General features: G+C 44.5%; 1 long non-coding RNA gene across 1 annotated transcript; it reads right to left on the minus strand.

The window, feature by feature from the left end:
* Nucleotides 1-7,166: 7,166 nt before the first annotated feature.
* On the minus strand, nt 7,167-18,553 carry LOC309514772. Its single transcript, XR_014212188.1, has 3 exons — nt 18,457-18,553; nt 8,463-8,507; nt 7,167-7,332 (listed from the first exon to the last, which is right to left on the minus strand). It is a non-coding gene; the product is annotated as an uncharacterized lncRNA (long non-coding RNA).
* Nucleotides 18,554-21,279: the final 2,726 nt, after the last annotated feature.

Here is a 21,279-nt window from a genome sequence, read left to right on the forward strand (position 1 = left end):
CCTCCGACCTTCTGATTGGCAAGCTCAAGGCTCAGTGGTTTACACCACAGCACCACCTGCATCCATTCGAGGCAGAGGGGAAGAGGGGAAGAGGGGAACAAATCTTGGAATCAGCAGACTGGGCAGAAACAGAAAGGCTCATGGAACCTAGACAAAATTATGTAGTGAGCTGGATGCTATCCATGATTTCCACACCAGCAATTTCTGGACCACCAGACCCACGGTGTGAGTGCTCAATCTTAGCCCAACTCCCATTGAAATAAATAACACATAAATGGTGCTTCTGGGATTGTGCAGAGTTCATATTTGTGTGTGCAATTCTGAATGCTCGTGAGCATCTCAAGGGAAGAGCCGTGGACTCTGGCCAGGAGCAGGTCTGATGGGGGCCCTGGGCTAAGTTCCCTAAGTGTCCCACATCAGCACCACCCTGTTGTTGGTCAGCAGCATGAAAATGGATGGTGGTGCTCAGCTCCATCCTAAGCAGCCGCGACAGTCACAACCTTCATTTCCTTAGAATAGTTCTAGGTCCTGAAGGATGTGAAATCAAGACTGCAGTCTCTACCACACACACATATATAGGGGGAAAGAGAGACAGGATGGATGTAGGCCACCATATCAGTGTATATTGGCCTACAAGGCCCATCTTGTGCCATTCCAGGCGCCCATAGACCAGGGATGCAGTATCTCTTACCTGCCAGATGTTTGTTAGACTACAGCTTCCACCATGCCTGACCATTGACTAAGCTCCCTGGGACAGATGGAGTCCCACAACATCAGGAAGGGGGCAGATGTTCCCCACCCTTGCTATAGCCCTTATAACTAGTGCTGTGCTGACACGTCTTCCAGTTTCTCGAACGTTTTCCTTCTCTGTTGATGATATCAGTGTTAGCATCCTATCCTTCGGGGCAAAGCTAGAGGAGGATAATTAAATCTATTAATCAGCTGCTTTATGAGCAGCGGCATATGTTACATACGATGGCAGAGGCTATTTGAAGCTTTGCATCCAAGTGTAGTAAAGGAACTTGCAGATGCAATCTCAGAGCCTCTGTCTATAATCTTTGTTCATTCTTGGAGAACAGGTGAGGACCCTGTGGACTGGAGGCAAGCAAGTTCTTTTTCCATCTTCAGAAATAAGGGGAAAGAAAATGCAGGCAACTACTGACTGGTCAGCTTGACGTCGATACAAGGAAACATCCTAGAACAGATAATTAAACAGTCGTAGATAGAAGCAGATCCACTCACCCTTTATGAGTTAGATGAAAAGGTCTCTGTTTAGGTGTTCATTCTTGCTGTTTTAAAATGTATATCCAGTTGTTACTGTGCTCTTTTAAAAATATTTTTTGTTGTTTCTAAGGCTATGTCTGTAAATTGCCTTGGGACATATACGTGTAAGGGGATTCACAAATGATATATATAGGTATAGCTTCACTATCAGAAGAAGAACTGTAATTACTCAGTGGCTGGTTCATGCATTTCTGAGTTTGAGCAAAGCAAATCAGTAGCAAGTGCACTTTGCCAAATATATAGGACAAAGCTTGTAAAGTCCTGAGCCCATTAACTGAAAATAAAAATGAGATAAGCAATTTTCTAAAAATGTGGTCCACCTGTAGACTCTTCTCCTCACCCCATTCTCTGGAGTGTGAAATTACTGTTCCTGTGTTTTACTGCGTGGGGAACTGTTTTTCCGGTTGTGTGGTTTGCTGATTGGCATTTCTGAGCTTCTTATTTCTGTCTCTGGGAAGCAGAACGACGGGCTATAAATGTAAGCAGTGGCTTGTATTCTCCACAGGTAGTTCTTGGGACTTCATTTTCAGCTAATTACTCAAGGTTACGTTTCTAATATATGCAGTGCTTGAAGTTCAAGATGCCAGGGCCTGAAGCATTACAATGAGCCTTTACAGCACACACCGGTCCGACAAAACCTGATTCAACAGCATTCTCCAATATTTCACAGATAAAAACAAGGTTACCCTTGCATACTTGTACCCTGGCATAAGACATACACACCCTCTTCTGGGGTAGTCAGTATAGATGTTGTTTACTCCAGTTCCCAACCCTCCTTTCAAACGCTGGCTGTGGAGCTTGGAAGGAGGGAGGCTTGGAAAACCCACCTTCCCCTGATCTTTAAAATATTCTATTTGGAAGTTGAAAGGACAGGCTGGACAGGCTGTTCAGGCACAAAGGATTATGACAGGTGGGTGGGGCAAGCCATCAACCAATCATTTGATGTCATGATGGGTGGGTGGGTCAACCCATCAGCCAATCATTTGATGGTCCCCACCAACCTGTCAAAATTTGGCCTGCAGGGCGGGGCCTCATCAAGATCTGCCCCACCCCCTGGAGCCAAAAAGGCTCCCCAGCCCTATCCTAGTACAACACATCCACTTAAAAACACTGGCAGCATTAAGATAAAATCAACAGTGTAATTATTGTTTGAGGGATTGTAAAAATGGAGAACTAACAAAAATGGTTTTAGTAAAATACGCAGGAAGAGAAGGTAAATAAAATGAACCAAGGAAGTTGTTGAATATTCAGTGGGATGTAAAATGTTTGAAAATTATATATATATATATATATATATATATATATATATATGCAGGTTTTGGTGTCTTCGGGTGTCTACCCGAAGACACCAAAACCTGCATTCCTGTACCCGTGAAAATCTACGAAAGCAAATTATATATATATATATATATATATATATATATATATATATATGCAGGTTTTGGTGTCTTCGGGTGTCTTCCCGTGTAAGAGTCGGGGTGTCTGTGCGACGTTTCGACGAGGTCTCACTCGTCATCTTCAGGCTGGTGCTTTCGGCTTCTTGTTACTAACAAGAAGCCGAAAGCACCAGCCTGAAGATGACGAGTGAGACCTCGTCGAAACGTCGCACAGACACCCCGACTCTTACACGGGAAGACACCCGAAGACACCAAAACCTGCATTCCTGTACCCGTGAAAATCTACGAAAGCATATATATATATATATATATATATATATACTTTCGTAGATTTTCACGGGTACAGGAATGCAGGTTTTGGTGTCTTCGGGTGTCTTCCCGTGTAAGAGTCGGGGTGTCTGTGCGACGTTTCGACGAGGTCTCACTCGTCATCTTCATATATATATATATATATATGAAGAATCATTTGGCAGGGATGGTGTAAATTGTCCAAAAGATGCTCATGACATGTTGTCAGCCATTGGCATGTCACTTCGTGCAAATTTCATGTGTAAGCTAACACGCAGGCTCAAAGATAGTTATTGCACTGCGTTTATCCAGATGAAAGCCCCCAAGCTTGTCCTATGTACTTATACTCTCTGTAATCTCTCTCTCTTTTTCAGGTCAAGTGGAAAGTACATAACAGAAATGTCCATCTGGGACGTGAAAAAGAACTGTTGGCATCTGCTGTGGATGTAGCTTCATGTTAGTTACGTAACAGCTATAAAATAGTCTACCCGTGACTGAGGAGGAAGAGCTGACATTAATGAAGTAGGATTAATTGTTTGAATAAGTGCGGTCATTTCTTTTCAGTTAATGTGCTTCTGCAAGTCCTGCTCCATTCAAAGGTGCTGAAATGAAAGCCTAACATTAATGAAAGGTTTAGTAGATAAAAAGAATGAAACTACAGGCAGTGGCCTTGCGTCCTTTTCTGGCACCCGGGGTGTGTGTGCATGTGTGTGCCAGTTGGGTGTGGGGCATGGAGGGTCAACAGAACCCACCACACCAGGCAAGTACTCACCACCATGGGGCATGGAGAGTTCATGGACCCCGCGTGCCAGCTCAGCACTCATCACTGGAGCCAAGAGGGGCACCCTGCCCACCTGTGCACAGAGCAGCCCTGCTGACTGACATGGCCCTTGGTGGGCAAATTCCCTCGCCAATGCTGGCCAGATGGCCTTTCAATGAGGGGGCCAGAGCCACAGCAGTGAGGCCAGGCCAGAGTCAGGCTTCAGGGAATTGGCTTCCTCCCTCGTAGCAGTAAATAAGAAGATCAAACAAAAGGAACGTCTTACCAGTTAGATTCTTTAATAACCACAGTGAGAGACAAAATAACACATCTCCCTAGAAACGGTGATGCTCCCAATTAAGGCTTACCCCCTCCATCCCTATTAATCCACGTCACTCCCACGTCTTGTAATCTGAGCTTGTGCCCTCTGCACTTTCTGTTCTGAGACTTTCTGAGCTCTTCTCGACCTTGGGGAGGGCGGTGGAGGAATGCTGTCCAATGACTGTGAACCTGTTAACCCTCTCTCTTCCAGTGACTTCCACCATTCCCCCTCAGTGCAGCTCTCTTCTGCACGGTCCCTGGCAGCCAGGCTCCAAGGCCCAGAGACCCTCAGTGGCAGGCAGGGCAGGATGGTGATCTCTGTGTTGGGGTGCGTGCCTGGCTTGCAACCCTTAAAAATGGTGTGTCTGGGGCTATGCCCCCCCCCCGCTATGCCCCTGACTACAAGCCTCTTTGCATAAGTGGCAGTGTTGCCAAATCATTTCATCCACAGAGAGGGAAATAGAAAGCAGCCTTATACAATGGTACCTCAGGTTACATACGCTTCAGGTTACATACACTTCAGGTTACGCTACATACGCTACATACGCTAACCCAGAAATATTACCTTGGGTTAAGAACTTTGCTTCAGGATGAGAATAGAAATCTTGCTCCGGTGGCGTGGTGGCAGCAGGAGGCCCCATTAGCTAAAGTGGTGCTTCAGGTTAAGAACAGTTTCAGGTTAAGAACAGACCTCCAGAACAAATTAAGTACTTAACCCAAGGTACCACTGTATTAAGTCAGAAGAAGAAGAAGAGTTTAGATTTGATATCCCGCCTTATCACTACCCTAAGGAGTCTCAAAGCGGCTAACAATCTCCTTTCCCTTCCTCCCCCACAACAAACACTCTGTGAGATGAGTGGGGCTGAGAGACTTCAGAGAAGTGTGACTAGCCCAAGGTCACCCAGCAGCTGCATGTGGAGGAGCGGAGACGCGAACCCGGTTCACCAGATTACGAGTCCACCGCTCTTAACCACTACACCACACTGGCTCCACCTGGCATTGGTCCATCTGGCCCAATAGTATCTACACTGGCCAGCAGTGGTTGTCCATGGTTTCATGGAGTGAGTCTTTCCCAGGAGAGGCCGGGAATTGAACCTGGGACCTTCTTCCCTGTTTTCTCACGTGCCTTGCTCTTCCTTCAAAAAGTTGACATGGGCATTTATAGAATGTGGCCCTTAGTGCTGAAAGAGTTCCCAAATTCATGCCCTGAAGAGTTTCTTTGTTCTTGTGATCAGAGGTTTTTTTTTAAAAAAAATAAAAAAATAAAAAACCAGTTATGTCTCTGTTTACCAAATAGCAATTTCCTCTGCCTTGTTTTCAGTGTCACATGAAACAAGAAAAGAACTCTGAGGAGAGAATTCCATTCCGACTGCTTTCATTGTGCGTCCTTCCCCAAAACGTTAATTAAGAAGAAAATTATAGCTTATTCAGAGCAGCCTGCAGTAATTCTAGGTAACTCTTTTAATGTTTACTTTGGAAAGAGCTGTCTATGATACAGAATAACACCCCCCCCCCCAAATCCTATTAGTTCTCCATATCACCAAAATAACTGATCCAGTGCACAATAATTTGTACCATCTTGCTGGGCTCTGCTTTGCTAATGATGGGCTCCTGTTGAGTGCAATAAAATTATTAGTATAAGGACTAGGGTCAGAGTGTGAATAGATTCCAGGCTTCTTTCTCATTTAACCCATTCAAATACTAGTTCAACAAATGTGGACTCAGGAGTTTCCGGGGCTGAGAGAGTGAGTGAAACTGTGAGCTGAAGGGTTTATACCATTTCAGTATCTCCTGATTTATGGCCTCTCTGAACCAGCATAAAGATTTTTGGGTGGTATTGTATTGGATCAGCACCATGAGGTTAGCATGAAATTTGTTGGTCCTGTGCGGAAATTTTCTCCCACTCTTTTAAAAAAATAAATTCTTCAAAAATTAATGAGAAAAGAAATTGCATCCAGGAAGAAAGAGAAAAATAGATGAGATATTCATCTAAGGTGAGGTGCAGGTTGTTTTGTTGTTGTGCCCATCTTCCATTTGAGACGGGCAAGGGGTGTTTGTAGGTGTTCTTTCTTTCAGCCTACAAATCATCTCACCAGCACGCCGCACTCTGTGGCCTTCCTGGGCGTCCACATTCCAGTCGAAGGAAGACACCATGTTTTAACTCATCCTCACATGGGGAGCCTGCCTTGCCTGATAAACCCTTGAGAAGAAATATTGGTTCTGACTGTCTTCCTTTCTTAGAACCAGCCCCTTACCAGTGTGTTTGACCCGTTAGGGTCAAATTAGGAAGAAGTTCCTTTACTCTAGACCTGTGGTTCCGAACGTGGGGCACATGTCCCACAGTGGGGCAATTTTAAGGGGGGCAACTTGAGAATGAGTTAGATTTGAAATACTTTATTGTCACTTGTACAACTTGCATACAGTGAGATTACACGAGCACCCCCACTCTGCTCTCTTAGTCTTAATTCCCCTCATTTACTGACGCACACCCACCAAACCCCAAAGTCAGTTGCCCTGTTGTTATCTTTTCATTCAGCAGCCTAACAGCCCACGGATAGAAGCTGTTCTTTACCCTGTTGGTGCGACTAATCATGCTTCTATATCTTCTGCCTGAGGGCAGGAGATCAAGAAAGTGCCGGCCGGGGTGTGAATCATCCCTGAGAATTTTCCTCACTCTCCTGAGGCAACGTTCTTCCGCTATTTCATCCAGCAGATTCATGGGACAGCCCATAATATCTTGTGCTGTATTCACCATCCTCTGTAGGCACTTCCTATCAGTTGATGTCAAACCAGTGTACCACTTTCTATTGTTGACCGGTAGAAGGAGATCATCAAATGTTGATTGACATCGTTAATAATTAATAATTAGATCAAGTTAATGGCCTTTTGTGAGCCCCATGGACCAGAGCACACCAGGCACTCCTGGCAGTGGAAGACAGGAATGCCTAGTGTGCTCTGGTCCATGGGGTCACAAAGAGTTGGACATGACTAAATGACTAAGCAACAACAACAGCCTTTTAGGCTTGCTTCACGTGAAGAGGAGTTCACCTTTTGAATAATAAGAATTATATGTCACGGGGTGGTGGTGTGGGCATCAGGATTCTAGAGATGCTTAGGTGGGGCATGGCCAAAAAAAGGTTGGGAACCACTTCACTAGATACTCTAATTTTTCAGGGGCAGTGGTTCCCCTCAAGCTCTTCCTTTTTTTCAGTATCTCTGAGGACTTGTCAGTCTGTTACCAGTTCATTGGTCCACATCTCTAGGGCACTGTTACCGAATTATCTGTAAAGAAAAGAGAGGAAAGGGAAAAGGACAGGACTCAAGTCTGTCCATCCACAGTATTTCTTTCTGATACTGAGCCCAGGTAACAGATGGTCACTGCCCATCCCATTTCACAAAACATCAGTGACACACACAGGGAAGTGAGATTGCCAGCAGGAGCACCAACACACCACACACACACACATGCACGCAGCATTAATCTGGGATGCGCCACACACAAAACACTGAAAAAAACACACATCTAGGAAGTCTGTGGCGGGTATGCTTGATCCAGCTGTTCATTATATTTACCGTGTTGCACAATAAAACGTATTTAATATGTTGATGGGAGGGAAGGAAGAGATGTGAACCCCAGCAACGCAGAAGATAATCATTTTGCTATTAGTATGATTGTAAAGCTTCCAGGGCCTAATGCTGTTTGCGGGATTTACTGAAATTTAATCCCATGCAGCACAAATAAGAGACCAGCTGCACAGCCTGTTTACCTAAGTAATGTGGAGAGTATTTAAATGAAAGTCTGTTATTACTGTTGTTGAAATATATGCATCTGAATAAACGCAACTTCTGTTCAAACATTGATTTCTCAATAACCGCAGCTGTATTAACAAAGCTCCCCCCCTTTACTGTATATATTATACTTTGCCTTCAGTTCTCTCCTAATTAAAACAAAACGTTTGCCATGCCTTTCTGCATTTTGCTCCAAGGCTATGTTCTCATGCAGCTTTTTAATGCATTTTGCTGGCTTCAGTCATGGTGGGATGAGAGGGAGAAGTGAAGTCCGTGGAACTTGTGCACTCCCAACTTGGAGAATATAAAATATTAAATATTTTCAGACTTGAAAAAGGAAACACATAAGGACTAGTTTGTACCAATATATTTACACACAAAAAGGCATCACTTTACAATGAACTTCTTTAAAAGTGAACATTGCTTTCTGCTTCTTGTTATCTTTAGGGAAGTTTTTAATGTTTGATGTTTTATTGTGTTTTTAATATTCTGTTGGGAGCCGCCCAGAGCGGCTGGGGAAACCCAGCCAGATGGGTGGGGTATAAATAATAATAAATAATAATAATAATAATAATAATAATAATAATAATAATAATAATAATAATTTATCATCATCATCTTACCAGTGTTGTGTTCTTTTACTTTTATCCCACTTCCCCTTTTATGATCTGTTATAGATAGATAGATAAAAATAAAAAATAAAAAGGTGAAGCTCATTATGGCCTTGAGTTCTTCTCTGGATTCGATTTTTATCTAAGTCAGTGAAGAATTTCTTTGTCACTCCTATCCAATTTCCACCCACATTTATCAATATACACTCTTATTTGTCTGATGCGTTTTCAGTTGTGGTTGCACTCTTTCTCTCTCCAAGTCACCAACCACCAGGCATAATCAACTTAGTCATAGTAATTTATTTCTATGCCAAATTTCCCACAAATATTTGTGCTCAAAGCAGATGACAGAAAATAAGCAGCTTATATCAATAACAAAAAATTATTCTATATATCATGGGGTACAATATTACTGCAAAACAACACTGACAATTCTACAATTAACAATTAATTTAAAATACATATAAAGTGAGCATAAACTCTCTGGCCTTTTTGTCTCTCCTTTTCCATGCGTTTTCTTGTGTTGGTAAACAGAAACTGATTCTCACACATGACTGTTCACATGACTGAGTGTTTTGTAAACCATGTGAGCTGCCGTTTTTTTAGACAGCTCATGAAGGCTTCTGGCTACACTAGCTTTGGTGAATTCATGCTGAGCGACATTTAGGTTGGAAAACCCGATCGGGAGCAAACCGATCACAACGTGGTCCTGTGCAAACAACTGTGTCAGCATAGGCTGACATAACTCATTAGGGACTAACTGAAAACTATGGCTGCCACAGAAAAGAATACTGATCATATGACCCTGTCATGAGAAATGCAGATTAAAAACTTGAAAAACACAACTGATTTGCTGCACCAGCAAAAATTAAAATGCATTGCTCAGCAGAAAACACTTGAACTGCTTCGCAGACACAGATATACCCATATAAATATTGTGGCTGGTTTGTCAATCTACTCAACATTTATGACTGGGAGAGGACACATAACAGAAGACCTCTGGAGAACACTGAAGAACTATAGCTGAGGTGGTCAATGGCAGCTTGTGAATTAGAAAAACAACAACAACTCCAGTCTAATGGACAGAGTCAGGGATGGGTTGTGAGAAGTGCGTTTTTTATTTTAAATGTTTAGGGGTACTCTCATTTTGACTCAAGATCACCATTTTATCACCATTTTATAGTTCAAATCAGGGAAAATAAATACTGAACTTTTCCATGTATAAGATGAGGTTTTTTTTACTCTAAAATTATGCTTAAAATCGGGGGTCGTCTTATACAGTGGTGCCCCGCAAGACGAATGCCTCGCAAGACGGAAAACTCGCTAGACGAAAGAGTTTTCCGTTTTGGAGTTGCTTCGCAAAACGAATCTCCTATGGGCTTGCTTCGCAAGACGACAATGTCTTGCGAGTTCCTGCTGGGGTTTTTTTTCCTTTCCCCCCCTTTTTCTAAGCCGCTAAGCCGCTTATCAGCTGATTCGATCAGCAGATAAGCCTCTAAAAGCCACTAATAGCGCTAATCCGCTTATCAGCTGATCCAATCAGCAGATAAGCCGCTAAAAGCCTCTAAAAGCCTCTAAAAGCCGCTAATAGCGCTAATCCTTCAATGGGCTTGCTTCGCAAGACGAAAAAAACCGCTAGACGAAGAGAATCACAGAACGGATTCTTTTCGTCTTGCAAGGCACCACTGTACATGAATAGTGCAAAGAGGGGGACGGGTGATTGGTTGCAGCCGCAAGCTGCAGCTTGTCAGAGGTGATTTGATGGGTGATTGGTGGCTGTGACAAGGGCTGCTTTGGATTGGCTGCTGCTGTGGTAATTGGGTGGGTGATTGGTTGCTGCGGCACGTGCCGCTGCGGATTGGCTGGCAATGTGGCAATTGGGCGTTTGATTGTCGGGTGCTGTTTGTGAGCAGGCAGACGCTTGTTGGCTTCTGTAATGTGAGCGATAGCCAGCATTTGCATTCCCTCCCCCCAAAAAAAGCTTGACAACTTTGGGCCATCTCCCCCCATTTTCTTAAATTTGATTCCTCCAAAATAGGGGTCGTGTTATACATGGAAAAAATACGGTGCAGTAAATGGACAAAAGTACAAAGATTCACAAAATGTTTAGGGGTATGTGTTATGTACTGAAGTTTTCACCCTGGGCCAGCAGGGGGATACTGTAGATAGTTATGCAAATAAGGGATCGAAAGTGACGTTCAGTGATTGGATAGTTTTAGAAAATTGTTACAGTTACGTTGTACTGGAGCTCTATATAAGCAGGCTGACTGAACTATTCAGTTCAGTTCTGGCTTGTGAATAAACAAGAGCTGTTTGAAGAACTGCTGTGTCGTCTGATATGTTCACCCATAACTTAACAGTATGCGTCCTCCCAGAAAAACAATAATGCTGGTTGTGAGTATGACATTCCCTAACTTGGTGCACTCAAAATATTTTGGACTACCACCATCTCCTACCATGTTAGCTGGAGCCGTAATTGTCTAAAACATCTGGAAGGTACCATGTCAGGGAAGGCTGGGTTAGCAGTGAGAGTTGACTACGTCTCTGTTGGTTCAGGGTTGAGGGTTCTGATTGAATCTGAGTATATCAAGAGGCAGGTTCTGTTAGTTAAGGGTGTGGTGTCAACAGGAAATGAAACAGATAGCTCCAAGTTGCTGGGACAAAATACCTGACCCCAACGCAAGCAAGAATGCTGAAAATACTGAACAGTTAGCAATACTAACTTCGGCCCACAAGATTACGGAGGAATACGGCAGAGTCTTTTGAAACCTTAAAAAGAAATTTCTGCCCATGTTTGTTTCAGAAAATTAGGCAGCAATTTTAAAGCCGCCCACATCTTTGGGCAAAGCTTATTTGCAAAGCTGCCTTTCTGTGTGAATCCTTATTAATATTCATTTCTCTTCCTGACAAAGTATGCACAGAGACCCTGCAATTTAGCAGTGTGCACTTATAACATTTCTTAGAAGAAAGAGCCCCCAGGGAAAACACGGAGTTGCCATAGCAATGTGTTTTTGTTCTGAAATGTTATCATATCGCTTTTCTTTCCCCATGTACATTTTCTGTGGGCTGAAAATGGTTACCCTCCTTAATCAAACTGTCAGCAAATCTTTCAGCTGTTACCACATGCTGTTTGTATCTTGTTCAGAGGTCCAGGCATTTAGCTTACAGGTTGGTCTCGTTATGATTCCAAAAATGGCAACACGTCAACAACATTTGTGTGTGTGTCTAGGTACTACTGGCTGTCTTGCACAAACAGTTTGGGTTGCTCTTTACCTTGTGGACTCAGGATTATTTGGGCTCATGATTATGTTGGAGCAGCGAAATGCAATCCCACTTTCAGTACTGTTTTGGGGTGTACGTACTGGTTCATTTTCAATTAGTGCATGTCCCATAGATTCCTGCTAAATTCCTGTACCTTTTTACAGTACAAAATGTTCTGAGTGGGGAGATTTTTCGGTTTCTGTTGTTCTATAGTGCAAGAGGACCCCTTTGGATGGCAGTAATGTGGCAGGAAGGTAAACGGCATTTCCGTGCGCTGCTCTGGTTCACCAGAAGTGGCTTAGTCATGCTGGCCACATGACCCGGAAGCTGTACGCCGGCTCCCTCGGCCACTAAAGCGAGATGAACGCCGCAACCACAGTCGGCCATGACCGGACCTAATGGTCAGGGGTCCCTTTACCTTTACCTTTAATGCGGTAACATTGGTGAAATATCACAGAGTAACTAACAAGGGCAACATGGTGTGTTCAGTGGTGGAGGAAGGGGGCGGTTGACCTCGGGTGCCATCTCTGAGGGGGGTGACAAGAAGCCATTGTGCCACTGCAGCTGTGAGCAGAGGATCCCGCCGCTGTCCGTACGGCGCTTGAGCGGCGCCGTCGGCAAACCACCGCACATGCGCCGCCAAGTGGTTTCCTCCGCCCCTGACACCCCGCACCGGGGGCTGGTTAGGCCTCCTTGGTCCTTGGGTGTGTGGAAACTCCAGTATAAATTCACCGCAAATGCTCTATTATTTTGTCAATGACCTGTTGCAGGTCCAGGGGTTGTGCTCCCCAGTCTCCAATGCAGATACATAAGAGACCAATAAGACTGGTTTGGATCAAAACAGGCCACAGCTTTATTGAATACAGATGAAAGAGATTTGGCTTGGACATGGGGCAATTGAAATACAGTGGTACCTCATGTTACATACGCTTCAGGCTACATACGCTTCAGGTTACAGACTCCGCTAACCCAGAAATAGTACCTCGGGTTAAGAACTTTGCTTCAGGATGAGAACAGAAATCGTGCTCCGGCAGCATGGCGGCAGCAGGAGGCCCCATTAGCTAAAGTGGTACCTCAGGTTAAGAGCAGTTTCAGGTTAAGAACGGACCTCCAGAACGAATTAAGTACTTAGCCCGAGGTACCACTGTACTTCTGGCCTGCCCGCCGGAATTGACGTGTGGTCAATCCAGGTGGGGGTTCCTAAGACTTACATCAAATAGGGTGACCCCCCGCAGGGACCAGCCTTTGGGAAAGTGCCTTCAGCCCTGGCTCCACCTGGGCACTCGGATATGGCCACTCCCCCCGGATCCCTTTAACGAGATACCCCAGAGTTTGGAGGGGCAGGCGGAGACTACAACACCCCCTCCATCCAAGTCAAAGAATTGCCCCAATGCCCAGCCCAGTTGTGACGATTGCTATGAGGTAGGCAAAAACCACCGGGTCACAGCCAATTTGCCCAGTGGAGAAATTCCTACCCCACCCCCATAAAGAACAGTGACCACCATAGCCACAGCAAAGTCCTTCACTATCAGCTTAAACCGAGGGGGTGGGGTGGAAAAACCCACAAAGGGACAAGCAGGTAGTGCCCCTGGAGCAGGCTGCTTAAATGACCAGGGGGCAGACCCAAGGAAAGCCTTCCCACTCCATGGACTCCACTCCCTGGCACAGCCCAAGTCCCAGCCTGCATCCCCATTCGTCAAAGCAGGATGTAGGCTAGGATCCTGCTCCTGATAGGCGGTAGGGGCTTATGCCCCAGCCGCCTATCAGGAAGGGAGCCAAAATCATGGTTTCCTCATCGGGGCCCCAGTGGAGCCTTTGCTGTCCTGCAATGCTGCCGCAACTAAAGGGGTGAGCAGACTTGCAGAACACACTCACCAAAAACAAACAAACAAACAAAAAACAGTCTGGAGGGTCCTGAACATTATCTAAAAAAGTGGATGTGTCTCCCTCCCTGTGGCAAAGCTGCATGCTCTGACACCGGGGGCGGAGAACAGGCGGGGGGTGTGTGGCACAATGCCAGCGTGGTGTGGCACGCCGCTCGTGAAGGCATGGCGCCCGGCACGGTGGGGGGATGCGTGGCACATGTCTGGGGGACAGCCACGATGGTACCCCCCTCCCTGATGGTCCTGGGAGTGGTACACTCCTCCCGCCCCCCCTTTCCTCCGCCAGTGCTCCCATCCTCCTTTGAATGTGAGGTAAAGTGGCTATGTGGTTGTTTTGTCACTTACCCAGATCCTAATTTCCCACATTGCTGCAAAGCTTGTGAAAAGTTAGGTGAGCACATGAAATTTCAGGAGGTGAGCGCATAATGAAGCCACCTGCTGCTTTCTGCCCCTAGTATCTGCCACTAGTATTCTGCTTCAATGTAGGACCGTTCCTGATGGTCATCGCCTGTGCCTAATTCTAAATCTAGGTTATGTCAACTTGCCTGTCACTTGCCATGCTACAGGAGCAGAGAGATGAGGCAGTCTCCAATTTGCTTCAGTCTGTCACAGATTGTCCAGGCTTGCACGGTAGGTTCCAATTCAGCTTTGGTTTGTTTGCATAGTCAAGGTGCCTGCTTAATAATATGAGCTGCTTAAAGTAAGTTTATAAAAGGAGGCCATAAATCCAGCGACAGCTGTCATCATTTCAAAGGAGCCATTTGCAGAGTAATATGCTGTTAATTTACTGAGCTCTTAGAGACCTCCAATAAATTCAGGAAATTACAGATGAAGCAAAGCCTGCCATGTCCTTTATATTTTCTGCATCATAAGCTCCCTTAATGTTTGTTCAGCTGAGCAACACAGCTCCAGGAGACTAAGAAAGTTGTTATGGCATCATACCCAGAAATGAAACTTTGGAAAGTTTCAGATATAACAAGAACTTTAGTAATGAATCAGATAACAACCATGAATAAGGAAGCAATGTATCAGTTACTGAAATTCCATGAGTGGAATCCAGTGCTAGTCCTACTTGGAGTAAACCCATGAAAATCAATGGACTTAAGGTAATTGTCTCTGTTGATTTCAGTTGGTCTAGTCTGAATATGACTAATGGTGCCTATCACCTTGTTGTTGCCTGACTAGAAGGACATGTGCAAATATCTTGCACTGGGGTTGCTGTTATTGTCTGTTATAGCTAGAGTGTTTTTGTATGAAATTCCGCACACTCCAGGGGTTATAGGTAAAGGTAAGGTAAAGGACCCCTGGATGGTTAAGTCCATTCAAATGTGACTATGGGGTTGCGGCGCTCATCTCGCTTTTCAGACTGAGGGAGCTGGCGTTTGTCCACAGACAGCTTTCTGGGTCATATGGCCAGCAGAACTAAACTGCTTCTGGCACAACGGGACACCGTGACGGAAGCCAGAGCAGACAGAAATGCCATTTACCTTCCCATTGCAGAGGTACCTATTTATCTACTTGCACTGGCATGCTTTCGAACTGCTAGGTTAGCAGGAGCTGGGACAGAGCAACGGGAGCTCACGCCGTCATGGGGATTCGAACCGCCAACCTTCTGATTGGCAAGCCCAAGAGGCTCAGTGGTTTAGACTGGGTGCTGATGGCTGGTATTAGATATTATGGCTTTGTACCAAGGTGTTTAAGGTGGAAAACGTTTCTCCTTTAAGCTACACCAACTCACTGCTTAACTTGGTTGGTACTATATTGTGGAGCATATTGAGAGGACTATAGCTTTGGAAGGGACCACAGCTCAGTTGCAGAGTGTTTGCATTTTGTACCAAAGGTCCCAGGTTCAGTCCCTGCCATCGCCAGTTAAAAAGAAGAAGAAAAATATCAGGTAGCATGTGATGGGGAAATACCCTTTGCCCAAGACCCTGGAGAGCCACTTCCAATTAGAATTGACAATACTGGGCTGCATGGACAAACAGCTTTCTATGTGCAGAATCCCCAGTGTCACATTGCATTCCATCTTCTGCCAAAGGAACGGACAGTAAATGACATTAGCCTGGGTGACATGACAGCAACTTCGTGTGCTGGCTGACATAATATTGAGTGTGCTTGGTGCTAATATTATGTGACATGGATTTTGGGGCTTGCTCACATTATATTCAGGAAAAAATATAATAAAATTTCCCTGTGGTGATTTTATGTGTGTGTGAGGTCACCTTGGTTAAAGTACTTCTGAGCCTGGAGATAATAAACAGTGGTACCTTGGGTTACATATGCTTCAGGTTACATACGCTTTAGGTTACACACTCCGCTAACCCAGAAATAGTGCTTCAGGTTAAGAACTTTGCTTCAGGGTGAGAACAGAAATCATGCCGCAGCAGCAGGAGGCCCCATTAGCTAAAGTGGTGCTTCAGGTTAAGAACAGTTTCAGGTTAAGTACGGACCTCCAGAACGAATTAAGTACTTAACCCGAGGTACCACTGTAGCTCAGTTGGTAGAGCAATAGACTCTTATTCTCAGGTTTCGCACCTCACATACGGCAAAAGATTCCTTCGTTGCAGGGGGTTGGACTAGATGACCACTGGGGTACCTTCCAACTCAACAGTTCTATGATTCTATGATTCTTACTGCAGAAAAGTCTAATTTGAAAGTGGAATTCCTGATGTTCTACCTAAAGTATTCTGTCCTGTGGAAAAAAAATATCATGGGACTAAGGTTGGTGTTATATGTTCTGAGAGAATGAATACCTGCTCACCCCTTCCCAACAGGTGGGTGGAGTTTGTGGGCCTGAGCGGAACCACCTGGCCAGGTGCCAGCCACCAGGAAACTGCGGGCTTGGCCCACCCTGTGGGGTTAAGAGGGATACCTTCCAAGGCCAAGGCCAGGTTGCCTACATCTGAAATCTGAATTCAATAAAGTTGTGGCCAATTCGAACCCATACCTTGTTGTCTGGTCTCTTCCTTTGAAGGCGGGGAAGGGCCCCAAGGACAGGGTTAGCTCATGAGGAGGTTAAGGGGTGATATGATAGCCATGTTCAAATATATAAAAGGATGTCACATAGAGGAGGGAGAAAGGTTGTTTTCTGCTGCTCCAGAGAAGCGGACACGGAGCAATGGATCCAAACTACAAGAAAGAAGATTCCACCTAAACATTAGGAAGAACTTCCTGACAGTAAGAGCTGTTTGACAGTGGAATTTGCTGCCAAGGAGTGTGGTGGAGTCTCCTACTTTGGAGGTCTTTAAGCAGAGGCTTGACAACCATATGTCAGGAGTGCTCTGATGGTGTTTCCTGCTTGGCAGGGGGTTGGACTCGATGGCCCTTGTGGTCTCTTCCAACTCTATGATTCTATGATTCTATGATTCATGGACCCACAAACAATAAAAGAGGGTGTATGGGTGATTTCTAGTTCTGAATTTTGTGTTTCTGCACATTACACAAGGAAGAGCTTGCACATCTCCCTGGAATGTATATTTAGGATGTATTTAGAATCAGTGTCCAGCCCGGACACTGAGATCCAGCGCCGAGGGCCTTCTGGCAGTTCCCTCATTGCGAGAAGTGAGGTTACAGGGAACCAGAGGGCCTTCTCGGTAGTGGCGCCCACCCTGTGGAATACCCTCCCTTCAGATGTGAAGGAAATAAGCATCTATCCTATCTTTAAAAGACATCTGAAGGCAGCCCTGTTCAGGGAAGTTTTTAATATTAAATGCTGTACTGTTTTTAACATTTGATTGGGAGCTGCCCAGAGTGGCTGGGGAAACTCAGCCAGATGGGTGGGGTTTAAATAATAAATTATTATTATTATTATTATTATTATTATTATTATTATTATTATTTATTTAGAATTTCCCCATCTCACAATGCAGAATATAAGTTCCCTCTTTCCACCTTACACAGTTCAAAAAGCAAAAGCCTGAAGTTGCCTTCAGTGATGTGGAGCCCTGACACAAGGCTTCAGGTGTGCTGATGCTCCATCTTTTGACTGTCACACACTAGTGTGGTTGTCTGCAGCGCAGAAGCCTATGTGTGAATACTGGGACCCCAGCACAATCAGATATCCCACCCAACTGAGTGGAAAGCGACATGGGAGCACTTACTTGTTCACACACGGGCTCCTACATTGAAGATGATCGTGCAGATTATGGTCTGAAGGCACAGACCCACTTTGTTGAAGCTAAGCAGGTCAACTCTGCTTCCTCCTTTATATTTATTTACGGTATTTAATCAATTCCTAGGCCGCTACTTCTCAAGGCAATTGAAAATAAGAATAATCAAAACGCTGACGTAGGACAAAAATAGCACCATCTAAAGATATCAAAATATGGACCAATGCTAGCAGACGCTCAGTTGGGAATGCCCAAACATAAATACAGGTTTTCCATAAACATCTAGGCCTAATTTACTGGGGGGGGGGGAGCCTTGGCAAACAGGTAAGTCTTTGCTTGGCATCACAATGACAAAAGTGTCCTTTCGGGCATGCTCCTGAGGGGAATCACAGCTTCTGAAATAGTAGCTAAGGAGACCCTCACAAAGGTTTGAGGGCTGGTCAAAAACATGTCCTTGCCTGAGGCAAAGGTGGAAAACATCCTGTTAAGTGCTTAGATGTGTGACTGCCTGGGAACCATATCTATGTTGCCTCCAGTTCCAGATTTTCACTACATCTCAGATCATGCAAACCTGAATCCAAGCCACTCTCTCCTGTTAAGTATAATGATTTAATTGACACAGAAATGGAAAATGTGTGTGTACTGCTGAAGACATAACATGGGGAAATTATATTACTAACATTGGGTCCCGTCCCCCCCCCCAAGGTAGGTTTCTAAAGGACCCCGAACTGTCACTAGCTAGCATTATTTTACCTGCAGATTGTTTTCTGTTACTCTAAACTGTTGTAACCTTAGATCAGATGACAAAGGTATTGAGTTGCTAATTCACCATCTTGAAAGGGTGGTGGCTGTTAAATCTAACAAAATGAGGCGAGAGAGGGAGGCCCCTGGCCACACTGTGGCTAAATCGTCTGTGGCAACACCCGATATACCAGTGCTGATTGGTCAGCGGGGCCATGCTAGCGCTGGTGACACAGCCACGGCGACACGAGGAAGGGGAGTCCATCTCTGCCCCCGTGCTGGATCACTGTTGGGTCCTGGATGCCTAGGCACAATGCCATCCACTGGAAAAGGTGAGCCATCTTCTCTGAACACCACAGGGAACAGAAGATGTAAATGAAGATCCAGGGAAATGGATGCTGTTAGAGAGAGAGACCTCTGATTCTAGGTCTGTTTGGATTATTTCATATTTTCTAAGATGCTGAGCCTGTGCTGGACAGAACAAGATACTGTATGGATTTTGGGGGAGTATCTTTGATGCTTATGTTTTGTTTTGAAGAGTTCTCCCAGTAAAAGTTTGAATAATATTTTTATGGGCCTGGACAATGTTTTCTTCCAAAAGGAGTCAGTTCTTATGCTTCCAGTCACTTTAGACTGTACAATATTAATATCTGCAACATCTCCTACACGTAAAGCTAATTGTCATAATTGTTTCAGTATTCTCTGACTGAATCTTTGTAAAAGTGCCTTCTCAACAGTCATCATCGGTTGACCAAAGAGGTGTAAGAAAAATGTACTTTGAAGACAGGGAGGAATGTCGTGAACCCATATGTGATGTGCTGGTGGGATGCAAACACTTGTAACCTACATAAAATAACACAGGAGGTATGCCCTATGCAAGAAATAACTCATTTTGTCCAAATAACATATCTGCAGTTGTCTGAAATCCCAGCTGATGGCTTGTGAAGCTTTCAAAAGGGTGACTGTTATTGGTTGATGAAAGCTGGAAAAAAAGATTAAGCAGAGATTTCCAAGGTCAACCTATTTCACATCCATTCAGAATTACTGTAGTTTTAAATGCTTTGTGCTTGGATACACAGAGGCAGGCACTGATGGCTAAGCTTTAAATATGGTACAGGATTAGAGAAAGCAATATCCTGTTCTGCAGCAGCTGTAATCAGGTCCTTGCCTGAAGTATGTGCTGTTTTACGAGTGAAAATTGCACAAGGAATTCATTCTTCTCCCTAGAACAAGAAAGAATGAACATGATCTATTGCAAAGGAAATTCTGGCTGTTAAATGTTCATTACAAATTTCATTGTTCTTGAAGATGAACATTGCAATGTTTATGCTTCATGTGCAGTGGCCATTTTACATAACAGAATGAAACCATGAAAAGATATCCACATAGAAGACCAATCACTTTTAAAGCTTATCTTACTCAACATTAATATACTTTCATGATTTCAAATATCTGCTCATGCAACTATCTGGACAGTTTAAATAACACGTGCATAAAGGCAAATCATAAATAACGCACCCCTGTGATCTAAATTGATGTCAAACTGAATACCAGCTGTACAGGACTTACACATTTCTGAATGTATATGCCATGTATTTTCAATGCTTTGTCCCTGAAATATGCTCATTCCATTTTTGTAAAGAATTTGTGCTTTGTGGAAGGTTTTGTAAACATGTTATGTAATATTATTGCCTCCGGGAATATTGACTAGGAAGGTGCTTTCAATGCTTTCATGTTTTGTATTTTTGTCATCACGCCATATAGTATAGTCCATATAGTTAAAGCTATGGTTTTCCCATTAGTGATGTATGGAAGTGAGAGCTGGACCATAAATAAGGCTGATCACCAAAGAATTGATGCTTTTGAATTCTGGTGCTGGAGGAGACTCTTGAGAGTCCCATGGACTACAAGAAGATCAAACCTCTTCATTCTGAAGGAAATCAGCCCTGAGTGCTCACTGGAAGGACAGATCATGAAGCTGAGGCTCCAATACTTTGGCCACCTCATGAGAAGAGAAGGCTCCCTGGAAAAGACCCTGATTTTGGGAAAGATTGAGAGCAAAAGGAGAAGGGGACGACAGAGGACGAGATGGTTGGATAGTGTTCTCGAAGCTACCAGCATGAGTCTGACCAAACTGCGGGAGGCAGCAGAAGACAGGAGTGCCTGGCGTGCTCTGGTCCATGGGGTCACAAAGAGTTGGACATGACTAAACGACTAAACAACAACAACATGCCCTAAAGTGGACATATGTCAACTCAATAGTTTAGGGGTGGGCTTCTGAATGGTGCATGGGAGAATCTCTATAGTACAAATAGTAGCGAACCCTTGTCTTCCAGGGAATAAAGGCAAAGTGGTTGGAACAACCCTCTCTTCCTTCCAAGAAACTAATGTTGATGCCTGTAAGTTGTACACAGTGCTCCCCCCCCCCCGAAAAATAGGTGCCGGAACATCACCATGATGTCATTACAGGTGAGTCTCTGGGTGACTTGGGGCAGCTCTGAACAGATACCTCTGGTTCTAGAGCAAGTCAGATAAATGTGCTCCCCTCCTCTCTCATTCTCTTGTTGTCGTTTAGTCGTGTCCGACTCTTCGTGACCCCATGGACCAGAGCACGCCAGGCACTCCTGTCTTCCCCTGCCTCCCGCAGTTTGGTCAAACTCAGATTCAGACAAATGGCTAGGATAGCTCAGAAGGACCCTTTGCACAAATGCGTGGGGGGGGGGAATGATATATAATGAATTGAAAAATATGTTTTAAATAATGTTTGATAAAATAAACAACAACCAGAAGCTTTCCTTTTGGGAATTACAGGGACAGAACTACCCAGACGGTATA

The sequence above is a fragment of the Podarcis vaucheri genome (genome assembly GCF_965113315.1).
Source record: "Podarcis vaucheri genome assembly, contig: SUPER_11_unloc_1, whole genome shotgun sequence".
Classification (NCBI taxonomy): domain Eukaryota; kingdom Metazoa; phylum Chordata; class Lepidosauria; order Squamata; family Lacertidae; genus Podarcis; species Podarcis vaucheri.